We start from the raw sequence: 24,587 nt of genomic DNA, 5'->3' as shown, positions 1-24,587 counted from the left end.
TTTTCTACCCAGTATGGTAATGTGCAGTTTTAAAAATATTGAAGGTTTTAAATCATAAAATAATTAACTTTGGGGGCATGAAAATCTCTGTAAAATATAAAAAGAATTTTTAAACACTATATTCTTAGAATTACTGTGTTGTAAAATGCTGTCAATACAAAGTGCAGCAATAACTGAAGCTAAAAAATTCTTCACACTTAAAAAATTCTAGAATATATTATTTTATACTAACATTTATAAATAGTACTTATTAAAATGTGCACAACATAGTCAAAGCTGTAGCTTACAGGAAAATGGTGCTATATTGTTTTTTTTAAAAGATTTTATTATTTATTTGATAGAGCAGGAGCTGAGGGAGGGGCAGAGGGAGAGGCAGACTCCCCACTGAGCAGGGACCCTAATGTGGGGCTTGATCCCAGGACCCTGGGATCATGACCTGAGCCAAAGGCAGATGCTTAACTGACTGAACTACCCAGGCACCCCAAAATGATTTTCTTGAAAAACATTTCCTTTAAGGTGCACCTGGTTGACTCAGTTGGGTGCCTGACTCTTGGTTTCGGCTCAGGTCATGATCTCAAGTTTGTGGGATCGAGTTCCATGTTGGGCTTTACACTCAGTCTACTTGAGATTCTGTCTTTCTCTCTGCCCCTCCCCCTTCTTTTGCTCTCTCAAGTAAATCTTTCTTAAAAATTTCATTTAAATACAGTATTTAGTTATTCAATAAATATTAATTGAGCATCTATTAGGTGTCATGCACTATTGTAAGTGATGCAGATGTAGTGTTTAACTAAACCAAAATTCCTGCTTTCGTTGCATGCTTACATTCTAGAAGAAAAACAAATAAAAAGTAAATATGCCAGATGGAGTATCGGTGTATTCGGTTGCTGTGTTTAGTTACTAGGGCTACTATAACAAAGTACCATAAAGTGGGCAGTTTACACAACAGATTTATTTTCTCACAAATCGGAAAGCTAGAAGTCAGAGATCCAGGAGTTGGCAGAGTTGGTTTCTTCTGAGAAGAATGCCACTGGTTTGCAGATAGTCCCCATCTCCTCATGTCTTCATGTGGTCTTTCCTCCAGTGCATGGAGGAAATGTGTGTTCTAATCTCCTCTTCCTTTGTGGACACCAATCTTAATGTATCAGGGCCCACCCTAATGACCATATTTTGCTTTAATCACCTCTTCAAATGCCCTATTGTTGTGGAGTGAACTGGGGAGACTCTGTGCCCTGGGGCCTCAACCCATCCAGACCTGAAAAAGTCACCAAAAGTTCTTGGTCTCATCAGGAGAAGGAATTCAAGGACAGACACACAGCATAGCAGATAAGTAATGGAAGTGGGAAAGTTTATTAAAGCGAAAAGTACACTCTCAAGATGTGAGACGAGAGAGAGAGAAAGACCTGTGTGCCCTGGGGGTTGGCTTTGATTTCTATCTTTAATAGATAGTTGTTAACTAGGGGGTGGAACAGTTATTACTTGGGACAGGAAGCCGGTTTCTCACTTTTTCTTTCTAATTCGGTCAGAAGTTTCCTGTCATGGCATCCTCCATCCTGGATCTCAGGGTTTTTTGTTTGTTTGTTTGTTTGTTTGTTTGTTTTTGTTTTTGTCAGGTTTGAGCTGGCTTTTTGTGAGTGCTGCCAGGACAGGTCTCTGACTTTCCCTGATAGCCAGACCTCCTCGTTGTTGTCATCCAGGTATCCTATTAGAACCTAACTAACTGCTGACTCTGTCTCCAATACAATCACAGTATGAGATTCTGAGGGTTAGGGGTTCAACATATTTGGGGAGACATAATTCAGACCATAACAATCTATATATTGCTGTGGTAACAAATTAACCCCCAAAGCTCATTGGTTTAACACAACATAGTTTATTCTTCACCCATGCAAAATCCACTGAGCCAGGCAACTTCCCAGGATAGCTGCCTGATGAGGCAATTCAGGCTGATTCAGGTTATTTCCATTGCATGGTTTTGCCAAGGCAACATTTGTTCTCTAAGATTGTTGCAGCAGGGGAGAGAGGGCTTTTGAATGACTTTGTCTAGAAGTGCATATACATTCTGTTTATAGTCTGTTGGTTAGAGCTAGTCAAATGGCTTTTCCCAGTTGAGTTATGGGGGTGAGAATAGATATTTAATGAGCTCTAAATGTCTCTGCCACAGATGCTATTAAGTGCTAAGAACAAAAACCAGGCACAATAGGGTGTTTATAAAACAACTGTTTTAGAAAGGGTGGTCAAAGACCTTCACTATGAGAAAGTGACATTTAAGTAGAGTCACAAAGGAATTGAGGAAATGGGAGAAAGCATTCTATGCCTGAGGAAACCAAGAAATAGCAAGGAAGCCTGGTAACGAGCAAAGCAAGTAAGAGGACAACAGAAAATAAGGGAGGACTTCATAGGCATGAAATTTGGATTTTATTCTGAACTGGAATAATATTGGAGGTATACATAATTTGACTTAAGTTTTAAAAAAATCACTCTGGTGATTGTATGGAGAAAAGATTGTAGGGGACATGGATGGAAGTCAGGAGACAGATACAGTAACCATCCATGTAGGAAATCACAGGCTGGACTAGGATGTAGCACTCTCCTGGATGGTTTTTACCCTTCTCTCCTGAAACCACCAGCACCCCTCTCCCTGTCTTCACTCTCAACTTCTTATTTTACTAAACTAGGAACAATTGGAAAAGAGATTCTTTTTTTAAAGATTATTTATTTTTCTTTTTTTAAATTTATTTTTAATTGGTGTTCTATTGGCCAACATATAGAATAACACCCAGTGCTCATCCCATCAAGTGCCCCCCTCAGTGCCCACCACCCATTCACCCCCACCCCCCGCCCTTCTCCCCTTCCACCACCCCTAGTTCATTTCCCAGAGTTAGGAGTCTCTCATGTTCTGTCTCCCTTTCTGGTATTTCCCACTCATTTTTTCTCCTTTCCCCTTTATTCCCTTTCACTATATTTTATATCCCCCAAATGAATGAGACCATATAATGTTTGTCCTTCTCCGATTGACTTATTTCACTCAGCATAATACCTTATTGAGAGAGAGAGAGAGAGAGAGCATGTGTGAGTAGGGGGAAGGACAAAGGGAGAGGGAAAATCTTCTGCAGACTCCACACTGAGCAAAGCCCCACGTGGAGCCTGATCCCAGGACCCTGAGATCATGACTAGGGTTGAAATCAAGAGTCAGATGTTTAACTGACTGAGCCACCCAGGCGCCCCTGGAAAAGAGATTCTATATGCATCTAACAACAAATATAACCAAGCTATCTGTCTGTGCCTTCCCACTCCCCTTGGTCATCTATCTATGGATGACCCTTCCAGCCAACTCCAGAATTTCCTTCCTACAGTTGTCATTCTTCTGCATTGGTATTTTCTTATCACTGGACCATTTTTATTAGTGTATAAATATTTAAACAGAAAATCTTAACTCTCCCCCCCCGTCTTTTGCCTGCTGTTGTCCCATTCCCCTGCTTGTCTTTGCAGCAAAAGGAAATCTGCTTCCTGTCACCATTTACTATCTCTGAAATAAGGCTTGTATCCCTGCCACTTTATCTTAGTTGCTCTGTTCTCAAGTTCTCCACTCCTAAATGCAAAGGTCAGTCCTCATTTTACTTAACTTCTCAGCAAATGAAATGACACACTGAGGCACTTTTTCCTTCTTCCTAAACATTTTTCTTCACTTAGCTTTTAGGATTCCTCTATTTCATTTCTCTTACCTCTGGCTGCTCCTGCTATGTTTCCTTTGCTAATCTTCCTATCCCCAAAGTGCTATATGAGCAGGCTTTGGATGTTTTTTCTCCCCTGTAGTTACACAATTAATATTCTTGGTCAGCAACTTTCAGTGATTTTCAAACTGTAGGACCATACTGTTACTTGGTTAAAAAATCAGTTGAGTTGGGAGAAGTTTTAAAAATGGAACAGAATAAAGTGGAAAAGAATGGAGATAGTGAATTATAGGGAAGTTAGGTTTGCTGCTTGAAACTTTTAAGTAATCTACATGTATTTGGTCGGTATGGAAAATGTATTTTGTATCCTGGGTTGAGATAAGAAGGTATGAAAGTTACTGCTTCGTGTGATGTCATTCAGTCTTGTGGCTTTAAATACCACCGACCAATCAATTTATATCTCCCTATCTCTCTCCAGAATTCCAGTGTCTTCTGTGCAGTTGCTAACTGTGCATCTCTATTTGGATGACTAATAGGCATGTCAAATTTAGCACGTCCAAAATCAAATTCTTGTTTTTTTTTTTTTCTCCCAGGATGCACATATCCTTTGTTGACTTTCCAAATAAAAGTCAGTTATTTTACCAGCAAAATTATTTTATTCGTGAATAGCAGAGAATTGCAACCTTAGGGTAGTCTAACACAAGAGAGGAACGTTATGTTATGGAGATGAAGGAAGAAGTTGGGAGTGGTTGTTTTGAACAAAAGTCCATTAGAGAAAAGCAAGAATTTGGGTGAGATGAGGGTTTCTCATTGGCCAAATTGCTGGGATAGTCAATTTATTACAGGAGATGCACTCACTGTACATCTTTTCCTATTGGGACCTGTAATTGATAATTCTTCCAGTACTTGATGACAAGTGGTATGGCACAAGAGCTCCCCCTGCTGGTCTCCCAACTCCATTTTCGTGACGTTTCTCTTTATTTTCACACCTTTCTCCATCTAAGTAAATGACAGTTCCATCCTTTTGGTTGTACAGGCCAAAAACCTTGGAGTCATCCTGCACTCTGTTCTTTTACATATACCTCTAATCAATCTGGATATTCTATTGGCTCTACTTTTGAGATATACCAAACACTATGTGAAGCAAAACTGTCATTTAGCATAGCACAGGAAGGCCAAAAGCAAGATAGAATAAACAGATACGGTGAAACCACTTTTTTTGTTTGTTTGTTTGTTAATAAAAAGGAAAAGTCATTCAGACTTGGAATCAGGAGACATAAATTCAAGGCTGGCTCTACCACATCATAGCTTTGTAGCCTTAGCAGGTTATCATTCACCTCTTTCTCTCTTTGCAAGTCATCACTCTAGTTAGAGATCCCTGGTATATACCCACTGTGTTAGATAATATGCTGTTTGGAGTCATATATGAGTATAGTACATCTTATCCTACGTACCAGTGCATTTTGTTTGCAATGAAACCCTAACTGACAAACTAGATATGTTCAGCCATTTGGTGGTGACTTCTTTCTTTCCCACAAACTCTAGGAGAGGGTAGGCAATTTTTCTATGTGGGCTGAAGCAGTGGACAGATAGTATATGAGGAGTCCCCATCACCACAAATAGGATGTGGAATTTGACTTGCTGCCATAAGGCCGATGTTCCCTTTGAAGTGAAGACCAGGTCACCCATTAGCAATTCTCTTATTGGTAGTCTTCCATTCTAAATGCAAAATTTCTTTGTTTCCTTGCTGGCAATGCTCAACTCCAGTCCAGGTGGCTGAGAATCCAGGCCCAGGACCTGAACACTTTGAAATTGTCAGCTGCCTTTTCCTCAGGACTCTGACCTTCTATATCAGTACTCTCTTGCCAAAGGTCAAATATGGTTAACGTTGAGCACTTAAAGTACTAGCATTATTTCACTTCATAACTATTCAGTAGATACTTTCTTTTAGGTAGATGAAGAGGTTCAGAAAGGTTTAAGTAAACTGCCTACATAGAAATGGCCTACAGAGAAATGATTCATCCTAGCATTGTCTCCATGAGTACTCCCTAACTTACAGATCCCTCTGGATGTGTGAGGGGTCTTTGCCACGTCTTAGGGATTCATAAGCCACAGGTTAGCCAACTGTTTTTGCTTCTCAGGCATGGCGTAGGCATAAGGTATATCAGTGAAAGATATTATTTCTCCTTTCATGGAACTTCTGCTGCCAGAAGCAGCAGAAAAAGTCAAGCAGGTTGTGGCAACTGGCCTTGTAACCTATTTTCTGTAGGAAGAGATGAGTATGGAGAAAATTTCATGACTGTGTTTTCTCCTTTTTGTTTTTTTTTTTAAATTTTTATTTATGATAGTCACACACAGAGAGAATGAGAGAGAGAGAGGCAGAGACACAGGCAGAGGGAGAAGCAGGCTCCATGCAGCGGGAGCCCGACGTGGGATTCGATCCCGGGTCTCCAGGATCGCGCCCTGGGCCAAAGGCAGGCGCCAAACCGCTGCGCCACCCAGGGATCCCTGTTTTCGCCTTTTTGTAATGTTGCGTTTTAGATGTGTTAATGTAGAGGATGCTTGACCTTGCACTGACCTGAAGGGTATTTTGAGCACACTCTTGACCCTGTCAATTTGCTCTTAGCCATGTATGCAAAGTGATCAGGATTGTGTGGAGGAATTAATTATGCGGTAGATCACTTCTGGGCAACAGAACAATTCTGTACTATTTGAAGGTAGTTGCTCACAATTCACTCATGAATTTACTAAGAAATAGTACAAATTATTAGTCTTACGAAATTTGTCATGAATATTATGGGAGAAATTGGCAGTGGCTGAAACTTCTGTAAAGTCTGATGTAGGAAAAAGATTTGGTAGAAATAATTGCTAAAAACAAGTATCAGCTATAATCAGGAAAGTTTGGTGTGGACAAAAGGTGAATGCTGAATCACACACTTACTTAGATGTATTTACATATACAAGGACTAGTTCTTATGAAAATTATAAAAAAATATGATTTAAAAGTTGTAAGTTGGGATCCCTGGGTGGCGCAGCGGTTTGGCGCCTGCCTTTGGCCCAGGGCGCGATCCTGGAGACCCGGGATCGAATCCCACGTCGGGCTCCCGGTGCATGGAGCCTGCTTCTCCCTCTGCCTGTGTCTCTGCCTCTCTCTCTCTCTCTGTGACTATCATAAATAAATAAAAATTAAAAAAAAAAAGTTGGAAGTGCCACAGGCCTTCCCCACATCCATTCTATAATAGGATAGGCTGTAGAATAGCCATGGACTCCAGAGAGCGAAAGCAAACACAAGGGTCCCTTAAGGTAAACAAACGCTTTGCCTTTGCTAGCGTAGGTAAGCAATGATTTCCATTTTTTCCTCCAAGTTTAACATCAGAATACTTGGCCGAATTCCCTCGTCCTGGCAAAGCGCTAACCACACAGCGGTCAAGGCCCGGAGTCACAAGGGGATGGAAGCGGAGCCGTGGGAGGCCCCCCGACCGCCCCCGTCCGCCCCCGTCCGCCCCCGTCCGCCCCCGACCGCCCCCGACCGCCGGGGCCCGGGGGAAGGATCGCGCCGCCGCGGCCCGCCCCTCGACGCGCCGTCGTTGCCCGGCAACAGCACAACGCCCCTCGCCCGCCCCGGGAGGACACGTGACGCACGTGTCACGTGAGGAGACGGTGGCGTCCTCCCGCCCGGGGGTGTAAACAGGCCCGGTGGCGGCGGAGCTGCGGCCCTGCGGCGTCCTGGTGTCCGGCATGCTTCGGGCGGGCCGGGTCGGCCCATCCGGGAGCTCAGCGCCCACCTGAGGTAACTCCTGCGGCCTCGGGACCGGCGGAGGTCGCGCCGCTGCCCGCAGCGGACTAGGCCGGCTGAGCCCCGGCCCCGGCAGGGGGTGTGGCTGCCGGCGGTGCGGTCCGCGACAGGTGGGCTGGGCGGGGCGGGGCGGGGCGGGGGCGGCCGCCGAGGCCGGGGCTCCGTAGCGCCCTGGGTCCCCGCCCCGGCGTGGAGCCGGCCGAAAGGCGGCGGCGATCCCGGGCCGTGGGCTCTTCCGCCCCGGCTGCTCGAGGCTGCCCCTGGGGCCCGGCCAAGCCGGGGGCCGCAGGATCCGTCGGGAGCTGAAGGCCTCGGGCTGCCCGCCGGGAGTCCCGGGTGAAGTCCGGCCCTTGAGGGCCGTGAGACCTGGAGCAAGTCAGCCTCGCGCTAGCCCGGGTTTCCACACCTGTGCTGAATGTCTGGACTAGGTGATCCCTGAGGACCTTCCACCCCTGACGTGCGTGATCTCGACAGAAACCTGCATAACCTGCGTACTTTGGAAGCTGCCAGAGGGGAAGCTTAGGTAGATATTTGTCTTTTAATTGCTAAGTTCCTGTTTGTCTTTAGATTTTTCATCTGACACGATTTGGATTCATGTTCACCTGGGTAAAGTTTTTAGTAGAAAACGTATTACCTACTAGGTCGTCATGGTTTATGTTGCTGCCTTTTCCCCCAGGCCTTTCTGACGCAACAAAACCTTTCTTAGAACCTCTCTGGAAGCCTCAGTTACGGAAAGGAGGGCGGGGGGTGTGTGCCCGAGTGGCCCAGTGGGTTAAGTGTCTGCCTTCGGCTCAGTTATGATCCCAGGATCCGAGGATGGAGCTCCCACATCAGACTCCCTGCTCAGCGGGGAGGCTGCGGCTCCCTCTCTCTGCCCCTCCCCCGCTTGTGCTCTCTCGCTCGCTCTCAAATAAAGAAATAAAATCTTAAAAAAAAAAAAAGATAAAATCGAAACCTTTGTCTGCTTTACTGTCTTCCTGTTCCACTGCAATACTTCTGAAGGCCTCCAGGGATCACAGGTTGAGAAGCACTGCTGAGGAAGGGTTCTGTGTTTGTTAATTTGACAGGGTCTGGAAGATGAGTCTTTTGCCTACATGGAGTTTTCCATTATTTTTCCTTCAATTTTGTTTGACCCTGTGTCATGCAATTAGAGAGACAATTAGTATATTCTGCACACAGACTTGGAAAAGGCCCCAAATTTCCAATGGACCTTTATCTTTCCATCTTTTCATTTCTTGCGCTCCAGGCCCAGGGAAAGTAAGTGTATATTTATAAGAGTTGTACCTGATGCTCATTGCTGGCTCAAGTACAGAATGGGAGCGGAAGACTTTGTGCAGGACTTTTATTTAGACCCAACTGAATGGACTAGGACATTTCTTCGGAAAAATATAAAAGTTGAGAGAATACATGACCCAAAGTCTTTACTTACAGTCATGGAATGATTTGAACAAATTACAAATTTTGAAACCCTGGATTTTGAGAGAACTGGGTTTTAGGAGAAAAAGAGGTCCTGTTTCATATAGTGAGTGAACGTATAAACAATATGAAGTAGTAGTCTGTAGACCAAAAATTATCAGGATGATTTTTTAAGTTAAGAGAAATGCTTAGTTTTCTGGTTAGTTGTTCTCGAAGAAAGGATTTACTGAAATCTGAAGTTTGATATTGAAAGAGAAAAACTGTAGCCTTTTAAAGCTTGTCCACTTTGGTGCTTCTGTGAGAGGAGTCAGCATTGGAGGTTGAATAGACTATGAATGGAACCCAAGGAGACCTAGTGAAATATGTTTTTTTGTTTTCAAAGTAAACTCACTTCCTTAATCTTTGATGTGGGTTTAGGTAAGTCACTTCTTTCTTTAGGTCTTAGTTTCGGCTACAAAGTGAGGAAATTGAATTGATTACTGCTCCATTTTTTTTTTTTTTGGCTTTAGTTATGGTTGCAAGATAAAATACAGATAACCTAGTTGAAATTTGAATTTCAGATTAACCGTGAAAAAGTTTTTAGTATAAATATTGCATAAGGTATGCATTACTAAAAAAAAATCCATTGTTTATCTGAAATTTAAGTTTAACTGGGCTTACTGTATTTTTATTTGCTAAATCTGGCAAACCTTCAACATTTTTGTCTCCTTTATTTTATTTTATTTTATTTATTTATTTATTTATTTATTTATTTATTTATTTATTGGAGTTCAATTTGCCAACATATAGCATAACACCCAGTGCTCATCCCATCAAGTGCCCCCCTCAGTGCCGGTCACTCAGTCACCCCCCGCCCCCCGCCCACCTCCATTTCCACCACCCCTTGTTCCTTTCCCAGAGTTAGGAGTCTCTCATGTTTGTCTCCCTTTCTGATATTTCTCGCTCATTTTTTCTCCTTTCCTCTTTGTTCCCTTTCACTATTTTTGTCTCCTTTAAATTAGCTCCAGGAAGAAATTACAGATGCATACACAGGAATGGATTGGTTCAACCAGTTATGACTCCCTGTTTATTATCAGCCATAGTGGCTAGCTCTTGAACAGCTCTGTTTCACTTGTCCCCCCGTGAAGCAGTTCTTTTTCTGCCGTAAGCACATAATGTTTAGGTTCATACTCTTGGTGGTAAACAATTTATATTTTTAATAAAAATTTTTAAAGAATTTTTATTTATTTATTTTAGAGAGGGAGAGAGCTTGAGCAAGCACAGGGGTAAGGAGTAGCAGAGGAGAGGGAGAGAAAGAGACTTAAGCAGACTCCAGTTGAGCGTGGAGCCTGACTTGGGGCTTCATCTCATGATCCTGAGATCAGAACCTGAGCTGAGACTAAGAGTTGGATGCTCAACAATCTGTGCCACCAAAGTGCCCTGGTAAACAGTTTAAATATCTGAAAGCAAAAAAAAAAAAAAAAAAAAAAAAAAAAAGTTGCTAAAATTTCTAAATGTAACAAGTTTGAGACATGAAATGGCATGTACTATTTTTTTTTTCTATGAAAGCTACAACTCTACCTGTCCTCCAGTTATATGACTGACTTCAAGACATGTTCTAAGGCAGTGGACTGTACTGGTGGTGAATAATCTCTCTGGAAGTTATTATGCCTTTGATTTGGCCGCCTGTGGACATGGAAAATAATCAGTGTATGCTCTATAAACATTATATATATATTTAAGATTTTATTTATTTATTCGTGAGAGACACTGAGAGAGGCAGAGACACAGGCAGAGGGAGAAGCAGGCTCCTCACAGGGAGCCTGATGTGAGACTTGAACCCCAGACCCTGGATCACACCCTGAGCCGAAGGCAGATGCTCAACTGCTGAGCCACCCAGGCATCCCAACATTTTACATTTTATATTTTAACCAACTATTAATCTTGTATTTGCTATGTCTTGAAGAGTTTCAATGTTGAAATTCTTTTTCAAGGAGTATAATTATTTAATTCCTCAGTTTTTGAGAGTTTTAAAGAAAACCCAGGCCAAATCTTTACTCACTTCTCTCTGAAACTCCTGAATTTTCAAATTCATTTATTCAATATAAATGAAACTCAAAAACTGAGAGCCTTCTATGAGTCAGGCTGATAGAATCAGTATTCTAGACCTTTAGGTACTTATCTTTGACAGAGGAGTTAAATCACATGCATTCTAGGCATAATGTGATAAGGGCCTTGAGGTAATCCAAATACAGTGGAAATTGAGAGGAGAAGAGCCCATCAAGTTGATAGCTTGAGTGGCAGAACCTCCTAGAGGAGGTAGTAGTTAAACCAGATCATGGGGATCCCTGGGTGGCGCAGCGGTTTAGCTCCTGACTTTGGCCCAGGGCGCGATCCTGGAGACCTGGGATTGAATCCCACATCGGGCTCCCGGTGCATGGAGCCTGCTTCTCCCTCTGCCTAGGTCTCTGCCTCTCTCTCTCTGTGTGTGACTATCATAAATAAGTAAAAAACAATTAAAAGAAATAAACCAGATCATGGTTGAGAAGACAGGCTTATAGAAAGGGAGAAGCAGGAAAAGGCAGGGAATCCCTCTTCTCAGTTTTACAAAGCATTACACTTTGTTGGGTTAAAAATAATGGATAATATTGTTTATATGTGGTTTTTGGTTCACTATGATACTCATTTGCATTAAGTATATTGGAATTACAGAGATCTTTATATATCAGTGTAGCTCCCTGAAAAATTTGTTTATGAAATATATCACACATGCAAAAATGTATTATTTGCATATATAAACTCAAAAATCAGAATATTATCACACCATTGAAATCTTTGTGCCCTTCCTGACTAGACACCCCCTTCCTTCCCTTCAGAAGTAACCACCTTACTGAATTCTATCATTTCTTTGCTTTTCTTCATGAACTTATTTTAGTATGTACACTCCCCCCACCCCAAACAGTTTACTTTTGTATGTTTTTGAACTTTCTGTAAATGGCATCATACTATGCAGATTTTTTTCTATGACTTTTCCACTTAGGTTACTACATTTCATTCATGTTTTCCCTCCCCCCACAAGGTCCACCCATGTTAGTTTTTACCAAGTGTAAGGATTTCACTGAGGTAAACACCTAGGATTGGAGTTGGTGCTTGTAGGTTATGGGCATCTATAATTTTCTAAATATTGCAAGTTACCTTACATTGTAGTGCTGTTTTGGTTGCCTCCCCTCAGTGTTTAAGAGTTTCTGTTGATATCCTGTCTACATGCTCTCTTTGTTGTTTGATATGAGCAAATCATATCTACTAATGAAAGTCAAGTATCCAGAGTATGTAAAGAAGTCTTACACCTCAACAAAAAAACCTTATTTTAAAAACAAAGGATTTGAATAGACATTTCTTCAGACAAGACATATGCGTGGCCAGTAAACACCTGAAAAGAAGCTTGATCTCATTAGCCACCAGGGAAATGTAAATCAGTACTGCAGTGAAATACCATGTCATACCCACAGGGATGGCTATAATCAAAAGACAGATAATCACAACTGTTGCAGATAGTGGAGAAATTGGAATCTTCATACACTATTATTGAGAATGTAAAGTGATGCAGCTGCTTTGGGAAACAGTCTGGTACTTCCTCAAATAGCTGAACATAGGGATAGCAAATGACACAGCAATTCCCAGGTTTATACCCAAAGAAAAATTAAAATATATATTCACAACAACTTATATGCAGATGTTCACAGCATCAGTATTCATAATAGCCCAAAAGTAGAAACAACTTAAATGTATACAGGTTGGCAAATGGATATAAATAAAATGTGGTTTATATATATACAGTAGAATATTACTCAGCCATAAAGTATGAAGTACAGATTCATGCTACAACATAGATGAACCTTGAAAAGGTGATACTAAATGATAAAAGTCACAGAAGGCCACGTATTATATGGTTATGTTTACACAGAATGTCTAGAATATACAAATCTATAGAGTCAGAAAATAGATCAAGTGATTGCCTAGTGCTGGGAATTGGGCTGTGGGTAGACAGGAGAATTGATAATGAGTAATGGTTTTTTTTGTTTGTTTGTTTGTTTTTGTTTGTTTGTTTGTTTGTTTGTTTGTTTGTTTTTTTTTTTAGGATGGTGAATGTCCTAAAATTGATTGTGTGGTGGTTGCACAATTCTGTGAATTGTACGCTTGAAAAAGTCATTGGTGGAAGGGAGGATATTTGATTTTAAAAATGAAGACATGTTTAAAATGTTTTAAAGATTCTCTTTGTCCTTTATTTTTCTTATCTTTTAAAAAATGTAAAAGATGTATATTTATTAACATACGAAGTTATTGGAAATATTGTTATATCAAGAAAATCAGGCCATAGAAGTTTCCTTCTATTTTTTTTAGAAGTTTCCTTCTAAATGTTTTATGGTTTTAGCTCTTATATTTAGGTCTATGACCTATTTTTAGGGGTTAATAGCATATGTTGTAGGAGGTAGGAATCTAGGTTCCTTTATGAATACATGGTTGCTTAGTTATCATTTGTTGAAAAGATTATCCTTTTCCTATTAAATTTCTTGTTTTTTATGTGTGCTTTTTGCCCATTGCATTATCTTGCCATTTTATGTTGGAAATCAACTGGTGATATATATATGGATCTGTTTCTGGACTCACTATTCTATTAAGTTCTGTCCTTTTATCAGTACTGTACTGCCTTTCTTACTGTAGCTTTATGTGTGGTTTGAAATCAGTTAGTATAAATCCTTTACCTTTGTTCTTTATTTTCAAAGATTTGTTTCAAAGAACTATTTTTAATTTTGTAGTGTACATGTCATATACATATTTTGTCAAGTTTGTATCTTAATGTTTTATATTTTTTGATGTTATGGGATTGTAATGTAAATGGGATTAAAAATAATTTTCCACTTATTCATTGCTAATATACAGAAGTACAGTTGGTTTTGTTGGTATATTACCTTTGTATTTGGCAGCCTTTATAAATTTACATACTATTTCTAGTAGTCTTTTGGTTACTTTTTAAGAATTTTCTATATATGCAGTCACTGAATAAAGACAGTTTTACTTCTTCCTTTCCAATCCGTATGCCATTTCTTTGTCCCTTCTTGCCTGCCTTCTTTCTTTCCTTTTTCATTTCTTTTCTTTGGCTTATTACATTTGCTAGGACCTCAAATCCAACATTATGATAGAAGTGGTAAGCAGACTCTCATGTTTTATTCCCAGTCTGAGGGAGAAAACATTGAGTCTTATGAATGATACAAAAAGCAGTAATTATAAAAATTTTTATTTTATTATTTTTAAAGATTTTGTTTATTCATTAGAGACACACAGAGAGAGGCAGAGACATAGGCAGAGGGAGAAGGAGCTTGATGTGGGACTCGATCCCAGGATCACGACCTGAGCCAAAGGCAGATGCTCAACCACTGAGCCACCCAAGTGCCCCTATAAAAATTTTTAAACGTTAAATCAGACCTAATAAAATTTAAAAACTTCTGCATTTTAAAAGACACTGCTAAGGGGGATCCCTGGGTGGCTCAGCGGTTTGGCGCCTGCCTTTGGCTCAGGGCGCGATCCTGGAGTCCCAGGATTGAGTCCCGCGTCGGGCTTCCGGCATGGAGTCTGCTTCTCCCTCCTCCTGTGTCTCTGCCCCTCTCTCTCTCTCTTTCTCTATGTCTATCATAAGTAAATTGAAAAAAAATCTTTAAAAGACACTGCTAAGGAAAATAAAAGATATGCTAGAGAATGGGAGCAAATATTTGCCATTCATACATCTGGCATAGGACTTTTATCCAGTATATATGAGGAACCTCTATAAATCATTAATAAGGCAGACAATCCAAATTATAAAATTGGTAAAAGATTTGGGCAGAGGGCAGCCCAGGTGGCTCAGCGGTTTAGCACCGCCTTCAGCCCAGGGCGTGATCCTGGAGACCCAGGATCAAGTCCCACGTCGGGCTCCCGGCATGGAGCCTGCTTCTCCCTCTGCCTGTGTCTCTGCCTCTCTCTCTCTCTCTCTCTCTCTCTCTGTCTCTCTCATGGATAAATAAATACAATCTTTAAAAAAAAAGATTTGAGCAGAGATGTCACAAAAGAAGATACTTAAATTCACAATAGGCATATTTAAAGTTCTCAATATGTTCAGTCATTAGGGAAATGCAAATCAAAATTATAAACAACTCTTTGCTTATGAGAATGGTTACAATTGAAGAGATTGATGATACCAAGGGTTGGTGAAGGTATAGAGTGACCAGAACATACATGAATTACTAGTAAGAGTGTATAATGATACAGGCACTTTGGAAAACAGTGTGGCAGTTTCCTGTTAACTTCTACATTTATGGGATGACCAGCAGTTCTTCTCCTGGTTATAAAATAAAATGTGACATCACAAATGACTTAGACCCCAATGTTCAGAGATCAAAACTGGAATAGTCCAAATGTTTATCAATAATTACACAAGGAACAGTATTCCACAGTAAAGGGAACTACTGATAATATCATGGCATGAAATTGAAAAACATTTTGCTGAGCAAAAGAAGACACAGGAGAGTACATACTGTATAATTCCATTTGATTTATCTTAGAGCCAACAAAACTAATCTATAATAAAGCAGATTAGTAATTACCTAGGTGGGAGTGGGAGGAATTGACTGCAGAGGAGCAAGAGGAAATTTTTTGCAGTGATAGAAATGTTCTGTCTGAATTTTAAGTGGTTAGTGGTTATACTGCATATATTTTTGTCAAAACTTTTCCAATATTACACTTAAAATGAGTGTATTTTATGTAAATTGTGGACTCAGTACAGCTAATTTTATTTTATTTTATTTTTATTTTTTTTTTAAATTTTTATTTATTTATGATAGTCACAGAGAGGGAGAGAGAGAGAGGCAGAGACACAGGCAGAGGGAGAAGCAGGCTCCATGCACCGGGAGCCCAACGTGGGATTCGATCCCGGGTCTCCAGGATCGCGCCCTGGGCCAAAGGCAGGCGCCAAACCGCTGCGCCACCCAGGGATCCCTCAGTACAGCTAATTTTAAAAAGCAAGTGTGTAAATAGCATTTATACAATAAGCGCATATGTGTTGTAATTTTATGTAAAAATTTTAAATGTATGTATACATACATGAATAACAAATGTCCAGAAGGATAGTCAGTAAATTGTTACTGATTGTGTCTAGATGGTGGGATTTTAGGTGATTTTTTTAAAAAAAATGATTGGACTTTCATATATTATTTGAATTATTTTTCTCATGAACATGTCTTGACAAAAGGAAAAAAAATTGTTACCTGGAAGTTTTATTTCTAGATGTTTTCATATTTTAGATATTGAATAAGCATTATAATAATTATGAAATATGTCTAGAACTTAAATGCTATTAGTCTGTAATCACCACGAATTGGGAACAAAATCTTACATTATCTTTAGTGCCCCTGGTCCCCATCTCACCCCATCTTTTTACCTCCCCACAGACATACTAATGCCCTAAATTTATGTTTGTTATTTCCTTGTTATTTTTCATAGTTTTATCATATTTGCCTCTTTAAGCTATGTTCTTTCAGTCTTCACAGTGTTGAACTTAATAACTAGAATCACAGTGTGTGGATACTTTCATCACTTGCTTTTGTATCCCACATAATATGAGACTTGAGACTGACCCGTATTTCTGTAGGTGGCTGTAGTTCATGGATACATCACTGTTGTGTTGCATTACATTATATGAATATTCCATAATTTGATCTTTGTACTCTTGGTGAATGATTGGATTGTTAATTTTTTTCTGTTATTAGCAGTGGTTATGTGAACTTTTTTTGAAGTTTATTTATTATTTTTGGTAATCTCTGCATCCAATATGGGGCTTGAACTCATGACCCTGAGATCAAGATCTGAGCTGAGATCAAGAATTGGATGCTTAACCGACTAAGCTACCCAGGCACCCTTGATTTTTCTCATTTATAACAGTGTTGAAGTGCCTGTTTTCATATGTATGTTTCTGAACATTCGTGAAGTATTAGTACCGTATAGAGTCCTAAAAGTGGAATTGTCTGGTCAGATGAGATTTAAATTGTATAGTGGCAATTGTTGCCCAAATGTTTATTTCAATCTATACTTCCCCTAATGTGTAGATACCGTTTTTTTCCATTCCCTTGCCCATATTATGTTACCAATCTCTATATTTTTTTGTATTTTAAAATTAATGTTTAAGTTTTCATCAAAATATTTGGATAGTGTTTAAAAATAATGAACACAAAGGGTTTATAATGAACACAGAGGCAACTTCTGTTTTCTTATTTCTATGGTAGTTTACCTCCATAGTTCTAAACTTAATGCTTATACATATTATTGATTTACCAGTTTTAGATTTTGCATTCCTTTCATGTTATGTGGATTTGGGCATCTTAAATTCCTCACTTACCTTTACTTCATTCCAGCTGTGATTATAGCTCTATTCTAACTGAAATAGTAGTCAGTGACCACTTGAACTTAATTGTTCTACAGAGCCAAGTAGTAGTGTGTGACTACTTTTTTCTAATGTTTTTTTTAAATAATAAATTTATTTTTTATTGGTGTTCAATTTGCCAACATACAGAATAACACCTAGTGCTCATCCCATCAAGTGCCCCCCCTCAGTGCCTGCCACTCAGTCACCCCCACCGCCTGCCCTCCTCCCCTTCCACCACCCCTAGTTCGTTTCCCAGAGTTAGGAGTCTTCCATGTTCTGTCTCCCTTTCTGATATTTCCTACCCATTTCTTCTCCCTTCCTTTATATTCCCTTTCACTATTATTTATATTCCCCAAATGAATGAGACCATATAATGTTTGTCCTTCTCTGATTGATTTATTTCACTCAGCATAATACCCTCCAGTTCTATCCATGTCGAAGCAAATGGTGGGTATTTGTCATTTCTAATGGCTGAGTAATATTCCATTGTATACATAAACCACATCTTCTTTATCCATTCATCTTTTGATGGTCTAATGTATCTTTTTAAAGTTACCTTGTGTTTTTTTTTTTTAAAGATTTTATTTATTTATTCATGACAGAGAGAGAGAATGGCAGAGACACAGGCAGAGGGAGAAGCAGGCTCCATGCAGGGAGCCCGACTCGATCCTGGGTCTCCAGGATCACACCCCAGGCTGAAGGCGGCGCTAAACCGCTGGGCCACGGGGCTGCCCAGTTACCTCATTTTTTTTAAGTGACGTAACTTTTCATACACATATTCTTAAAATTTTTTTACTAGATGCTCTCTTATATCATCTATAGTGTCTTTTCTATCAATCTCTATAATTTTCTGGAGGTCTTTCCTCCTAGAGCCTTCCATCATCCTGCTTTAATGTGAGCCTGAATTCTCTAGGCTCACTGCTCAGTCACTATGTGGGAGACCTTTATCCTGGCTAGTTTCCCCAGAGAATCGTCTATTCTCTCCTTGCGTATTAGTCTTGGTAATTTAAGCTCTTGCTCCTCAAAGTGTATTCCATAAACCAGCCACATTAGTATTATCTTGGAGCTTGTTAGAAAAGTAGAATCTCAGGCTGCATCCCAGATCTGCTACATCAGAACAAGATGATTCATATGCACCAAAAATTTTGAGAGCCTGGTGCTGTGCTATACCATGGTAACAGCAAAAACAGCAACAACAAAATATTGTCATGCGTAATCTAACACAAGGTGAATGTAACTCCTTTAACTATGCCATCTGCCTCCAAGACGAAGGTTGAAGAGACTGCTGGATGGAGGATCTCAGTGAATGTTTGTAAGGGCCTAGAAGTGGACAAATATTACTGTCCTTATATTATATTGGCTGGGAATCTGTCAACAGGCCTCTCACATAATTGCAAGAGACTGGAAATGTAGTCTCTGGTTTGCCTGGGAACAAGAAACTATGTAAGTAGATGAATAGGGTTGGCTCTGTTTCAGTTAGTCATTCTGGTCCCCAAACTGTTTAATTTTTTTTCCCCACACATAGAGCACACTAATCCCCTATCCAGCCAGTCATTGCCTTCAGTTCAAAGTACAGGATCTTTAAGTGATGCCTGTCAGGTCCATATCAGCCTTTCTTGTTCAGGTGAGTGAAGAAGACATATTTCTCCCTATCCCCCCCCGCCAAAAAAAGTATTATAGTAAGAATACAACATGATTAGTAAACAATTCCACTGGAAGGTGAAACATATAGAGACAGTAGTCACTCTTCTGTAACAGTTCTTTGTTTATGGGCAGACATTATAAAGGAGGGTTTCCATCCCTGGAAGGAAAGGATGTTTCTTAATTAGACTCTAATTTTTGTTCCTTGAGACAAACTCTCATGTTCTTTTTTGCTTCATTGCCCCAGGGATCATCCTTTAGGAGGTTCCCCCCTCCCCCATTCGCTTATTTGGCCACATCCCACATCCACATTTTATGTTCTGTGCATGGCCTCCTTGGGTATGGTGAAGTTGGTCTTTTTGTAGAAGGTTGGACTCCCAGAGATGGCTTTTAGGTCTTGAACAGTCAGACCTTCTAAATCTGGCCTTGTAGTTTTTCTGCCGGTATATTTCCCTTAGAAACTTAGCAGACTTATTATCCATTTGCTTCCAATCAATCACAGTGCCAATAACCAAGTTAATTTTTGGGACATAGTTCTCAAATCTACTTTATTTTTCTGCTTTTTTGCTTCCACTCCTCTATCTTGTTTCAGTGGAAGCCATCTATATAACACTGCAATCTGATTTTCTCTGAGCTCATTTTTTCTTGTAATACCCTGCTAGAAATAACCAGTAGTAACCAACACACACTATAGTTTTAAAGTTTTCTGCTTTTCCCCCCATAGGGCTTAAAGTTTATCAGTTGTGTGGTTTGTCTTCTGAGTTAGAGCCATCAGCAGAGTTTCTAAATATTTTCCTTTGCATAACATGGATCATCATCTTTTCATTCTCTAATATGAAGTTCCTCATTGCCGACAAAGTGATGACTAAATAAATACAACTTATTTAGGTTTTTGTTATGACAGCACCCTGCTTTTGGTAGCAGTTTTGGTTGGGGAGGTGGCCAGGGGACCAATTGTTTTATTTTTAGACTTTTATTATATCTCTGTTTTTTAGCCTGTAGCTTGTTCCCACTTATAACTTGAAGCCTGAGCCCATTAGTGTTTTATAGGGAAATTAATTCGTTTTGTATCTTTATCCATCATTTCATGTATTTTACATTGTGGCCCTATTTAGCTGGCTAAATTATTATTTCCATATTTTCCTGTCTTCAAAAAATGTGTCGAAAAAATTTTTTTTGTCTGCTTGGGTAGCCTTCTTATTTATACCGTTTTTCTTTAAATTTTCCATTTTGAGGTAACTGTAGGTTTATATGCAGTTGTCAGGAATCCTGTTTAACTTGCAGAGGGATCCTGTTTAACCTTTATTCAATATCCCTCAGAATTAACATCTTGAAACTCTACAGTAAAATATCAAGACCAGGACACTGACATTGTTATAGTCAAGATGCAGAATATTTCTGTCTCCCCAAGAATTCCTCATGTTGTGCTTTTTATAGCTATACCCACTTCTCCCCACACTCACCGCCTTCTTCACCCCTGGCAATCATTAATCTGTTTTCCCATTGCTAAACTGTTGTCTTTTTAAGAATGTTATATAAATGGAATCACATTTTATGACCTTTTTGGATTGGCTTTTCAAATTCAACATTTTCTGGATATTCATTCTGGTTATCCCATGTCCAAATAGTTCTTTTTATTCCCTTTTTGTTGCTGAATAGTATTCTGTGGTATATCCCATAGATGTACTGTAATTCTGTACATCCAGATGTACCATATTTGTTTAATCATTTGCCTATTGAAGGACATCTGGTTGAATAAAGCTATTACAAGCATTTGTGCACAGGCTTTTGTGTGACCATATTACTTCATTTCTCTGAGATAAGTGTCCTGGAGTGCATATAATGGGTTGTATGATATTAACATGTTTAGTTTTTTGTTTTTTTAATATTAAGCAAGCTCCATGCCCAACGTGGGGATCAAACTCATGACCTGAGATCAAGAGTTGCATGCTCTACCAACTGAGCCAGCCAGGTGCCTCTCACATGTATATCAATTAGGGAAGAATAGACAGCTTTACCTGTTTTTTTTTTTTTTTTTTTTTTTTGACAGCTTTACTTTGTTGAGCTCTAGTCCAGGTACACAGTATGTTTGTTTGTTTCTTCATTCATTCATTCATTCATTCATTCTCTGGTTTCTTTCACCAGTATCCTGTGGTTTTCAGCATAAAAGAGCTTTGTTTTATCTTAAGTATGCCATTTTTAAATGATTATGAATGTTTTATTTTTAAGTTGTGTCCTTGTTTTCATTGCTAGTATATATAAGTAAACTAATTTTAGTATGTTTATCTCATATCCTGCACATTGCTGAACTCACTTATCCTGGGAGTGTTTTGGTAGATTCCTTGGGATTTTTTTTTACATAGATAACTATGCCAACTGCAAATAGGTCAATTTTATTTCTTACTTTCCAAACTGCATGCCTCTTATTTCCTTTTCTTGCCTTATTGCACTGGTTAGAACTACCAGCAACATATTAAACAAGAGTTGCCTTTTTCCCAGTCTTGGGAGGAGGAGGGGAAATGGTTGATCTCATCATTATATGTCATGTTAGGTGTAGGTATTTTTTTTTTTTTGTGGTAGATGCTTTTTATCAAATTAAGGAAGTTCTTTTTTCATATTTTTTCTGAGAGTTTTTATCATGAACAGGGGTTGAATTTGGCTATTTGCATTAATTGATATGAACATGTGATTTTATTCATTAGCCTCTTAACATTGTAGGTCAATATTATAGATTTCAAAATATAGATCAGATCTTACATCCTTTGAATAAGCCTCATTTGGTCATGATTTATAATTCTATTTATATTTGCTGAATTCTATTTGTAAATACTTTGTTAACTTTTTCTTTTCTGTTTAGAGAACATAGGTAGCCATTCGATTCTTTTAGAGTACATGTGTTAGTGACACATTCTCTTAGTTTACTTTTATCTCAGATGTCTTGACTTCCCTCTCTGAAGGATATTTTTGTCAGATATGGGTTCGGAGGTCATAGTTCTTTTCTTTCAGTCCTTGAAAGGTGTTGTGTCTCTTCTTACTGGCTTCTCTGGTTTCTGATGAAGTATTTGCTCTCATTGAAATGATTTTCCCCTTGTAGGTAAGGTGTTGTTGCTTTCTCACTATTTTCAAGATGTTTTCTTTGTAGTGTTCAGAAGTTTGACTATGACAGTGTCTTGGAGGGAGTTCTTTAAGTTTATCCTGTTTGGAGTTGGCTCAGAATCTTGAGTCTGTGAGTGCATACATCTGCGGACTTTGGGAATTTTTAGCCATTATTTCAAGTGCTTTTTCAGCTCAGACCTCTGGGATGACATGAATATTAGCTGTTTAGGTATAATCCCACAGGTCCCTGAGACACTATTTATTTTTTCCCACAGTCTGCTTTCTCTCTGTCATTCAGATTGAGTAGTTTCTGTTGTTCTTTCTTCTGGTTCACTGACTCTTTTCTCTGTTCCCACCATTCTGATATTAAGCCCATCTATTGATTTTTGTGTTTTGATCATTATATTTTTCAGTTCTGAAGTTGCCTTTTGGTTCTTCTTTGTATCCTATATTTCTTTGCTGAGGCTTTGGTTTTTTTTTTTTTCCCAAACACAGCAGTGGTGGGGATGAAAGTCCTCACAAGTTACTCAGCCTTCTCTAATACCATCCTGATGGGGATATTGGGATGCCTTGTTGCATCTTGGTAGGAGTAGAATTCCAATTTATCCTCTGTCTTTGCTGGACTGAGTAGGGGTGTAGCTGCAGTTTTTTCTGTGGTGTATGGCTGGAGTAGGATGTCTAAAAGTTTCACTGTCTTAAAGTTTTTTGTCTTTCTGGGCTGACCCTTTTCTACTTGTTGGGTTAGAAAGAGTGGGGCTTTTTTTTTTTTTTTTGTCCGTACTCCTTGGTGTTTTTGAATTGCCAGTTCTTCATCTGTAAGTTTGAATTATATAAAGCAAAAAGAAAACCCTGGGAACTCAACATCATGTTGTTTCTTGAATCCTGAGGTCCCTAGCTGGTCTGCCTTCTTTTCTGCCTTTCAGAGCTTTTATTTATTTAATATATAATGTCCACAGTTTTTAGTTGTATTTAGTGGGACAAATAGGGAAATGTATATTTACTCCATCTTCCCAGAAATGTAACCTTTTTTTAAAAGTCATTTTACTGTCATTTTAATAGAGTTTTGGTGGAACAAAAACTAAACTTAAGTGTTTAATCCATACTTTTAATATTTATTAATGTTTTAGTACATTTGTATGAATTAGGCAGATTATATATTTTATTTGCTTAGAGCTTATTTTGTTCATGGTACACAATATGTGAAAGGCCATTGAGAAATTATTAAGGGTATAAAACTCTGCTTGGCTAAGATTTCTTAAAAAGCTCCATTCTGTAAATGAATCCTTTCTGTATTATTCCTAGAAAGATTAGATTGCTTTTAGGTGAATTTCTTCTGGGTAGTTGATGTAGAAAATCATACATTAATACCATAACCTGATTTTTAAAAGAGACACATAGAGGCAGAGACACAGGCAGAGGGAGAAGCAGTCTCCATGCAGGGAGCCAGATGTGGTACTCGATCCTGGGTCTCCAGGATCACGCCCTGGGCTGGAGATGGCGCTAACCCAGTGAGCCACTCAGGCTGCCCCCGTAACGTCATTTTTAAGTTAAAAATGTCAGGAATACTGGCATAATATATCCTTTAAGTTTATAGTTTATAAATTATAATTCTTATGCAATTATCTTTTACATTTATCTTGATTTGTTAAAAATAATTTTACTATATTCTCAGGAAGGATAGCTTTTATATTAGATTCTATCAAAGCATTAAATTTTTCAAAAATTACTGGAAATCTTAAGTTTGTTAATTCAGTTGAGATAATGTTAGGAATGTTCTAGTACTTACCTAGGTAGCATTGTGGTTAAGGATATGGGCCCTGGAGCCAGCTTCAGTGCTTACTGTATGAACTTGAGCCTGGGTTTACCATCCATATAGTGGGGATTATAGCAATTCTGTTACTTCATAGGGTGGTTGTGACAATGTGAAGTGTTTTTTTTTTTTAACTTGTTAAAACTGAAAATTATTTTTAAATTATAAAACTTTAAATAAATTATGTAAATTCTGTTAGTTACATAGCATACTCTACAATTCATATAGTTCTGAGGGCATTAGGCTTAAGAGGTAGGAAACCTGAGTTCCACTTCTGGCTTTCCTGAGCAAGTACCTCTGGCAAGCAACCTTGACCTCTGGCAAGCGGCAACCTTGCTTTCTCTCTCTTTGCCTTATTTTACTCATTTATAAAAGTGGGCTTAGATTTGAACTAGTTGATCTCTAAGATTCCTTCTGGTTCTTCCATTCTGTTTTTTTGTCTCCCACTGAATCATAATTGAGCTAGCCCTAACACAGTTCATGAGGAGAGCATATTTTACAGCCTGGAGAAGAAAGAAGAAAAAGACTTGGGTAGGGAAAGCATGGTAATCTTATAGAAACACCAAGAGCTGATACATTGATAATTAGATTTGTTTCACTGATTCTAACCTAGGGCCAAACTAACACCTGTGGATCATAGGGAAGAGCTCTTGACTCAGCATGATGGACATGTTCTAACAGATTCTTCTGCACCAACATTGAAATGGGCCACTTTAAGTGCTTCCT

General features: G+C 39.1%; 1 protein-coding gene across 9 annotated transcripts in view; it reads left to right on the top strand.

The window, feature by feature from the left end:
* Window positions 1–7,301: 7,301 nt before the first annotated feature.
* MARCHF8 (membrane associated ring-CH-type finger 8) overlaps window positions 7,302–24,587 on the top strand; it is a 158,714-nt gene continuing 141,428 nt past the window's right edge. For 4 of the 9 annotated variants that reach the window (XM_077878555.1, XM_077878560.1, XM_077878558.1 and 1 more), the window contains exon 1: window positions 7,639–7,990. The gene's annotated coding sequence lies outside the window, so the exon portion shown is untranslated. Of the gene's footprint in view, window positions 7,462–7,638; window positions 7,991–24,587 lie in introns of those variants that run through there. The other 5 variants (XM_077878556.1, XM_077878552.1, XM_077878553.1 and 2 more) reach the window with 4 other exon arrangements.

The sequence above is a fragment of the Canis aureus genome, chromosome 29, assembly GCF_053574225.1.
Source record: "Canis aureus isolate CA01 chromosome 29, VMU_Caureus_v.1.0, whole genome shotgun sequence".
In the NCBI taxonomy this organism is placed as follows: domain Eukaryota; kingdom Metazoa; phylum Chordata; class Mammalia; order Carnivora; family Canidae; genus Canis; species Canis aureus.
The sequence above is the reverse complement of the archived record's forward strand: the minus strand, read 5'-3'. Positions and strand labels throughout refer to the sequence as shown.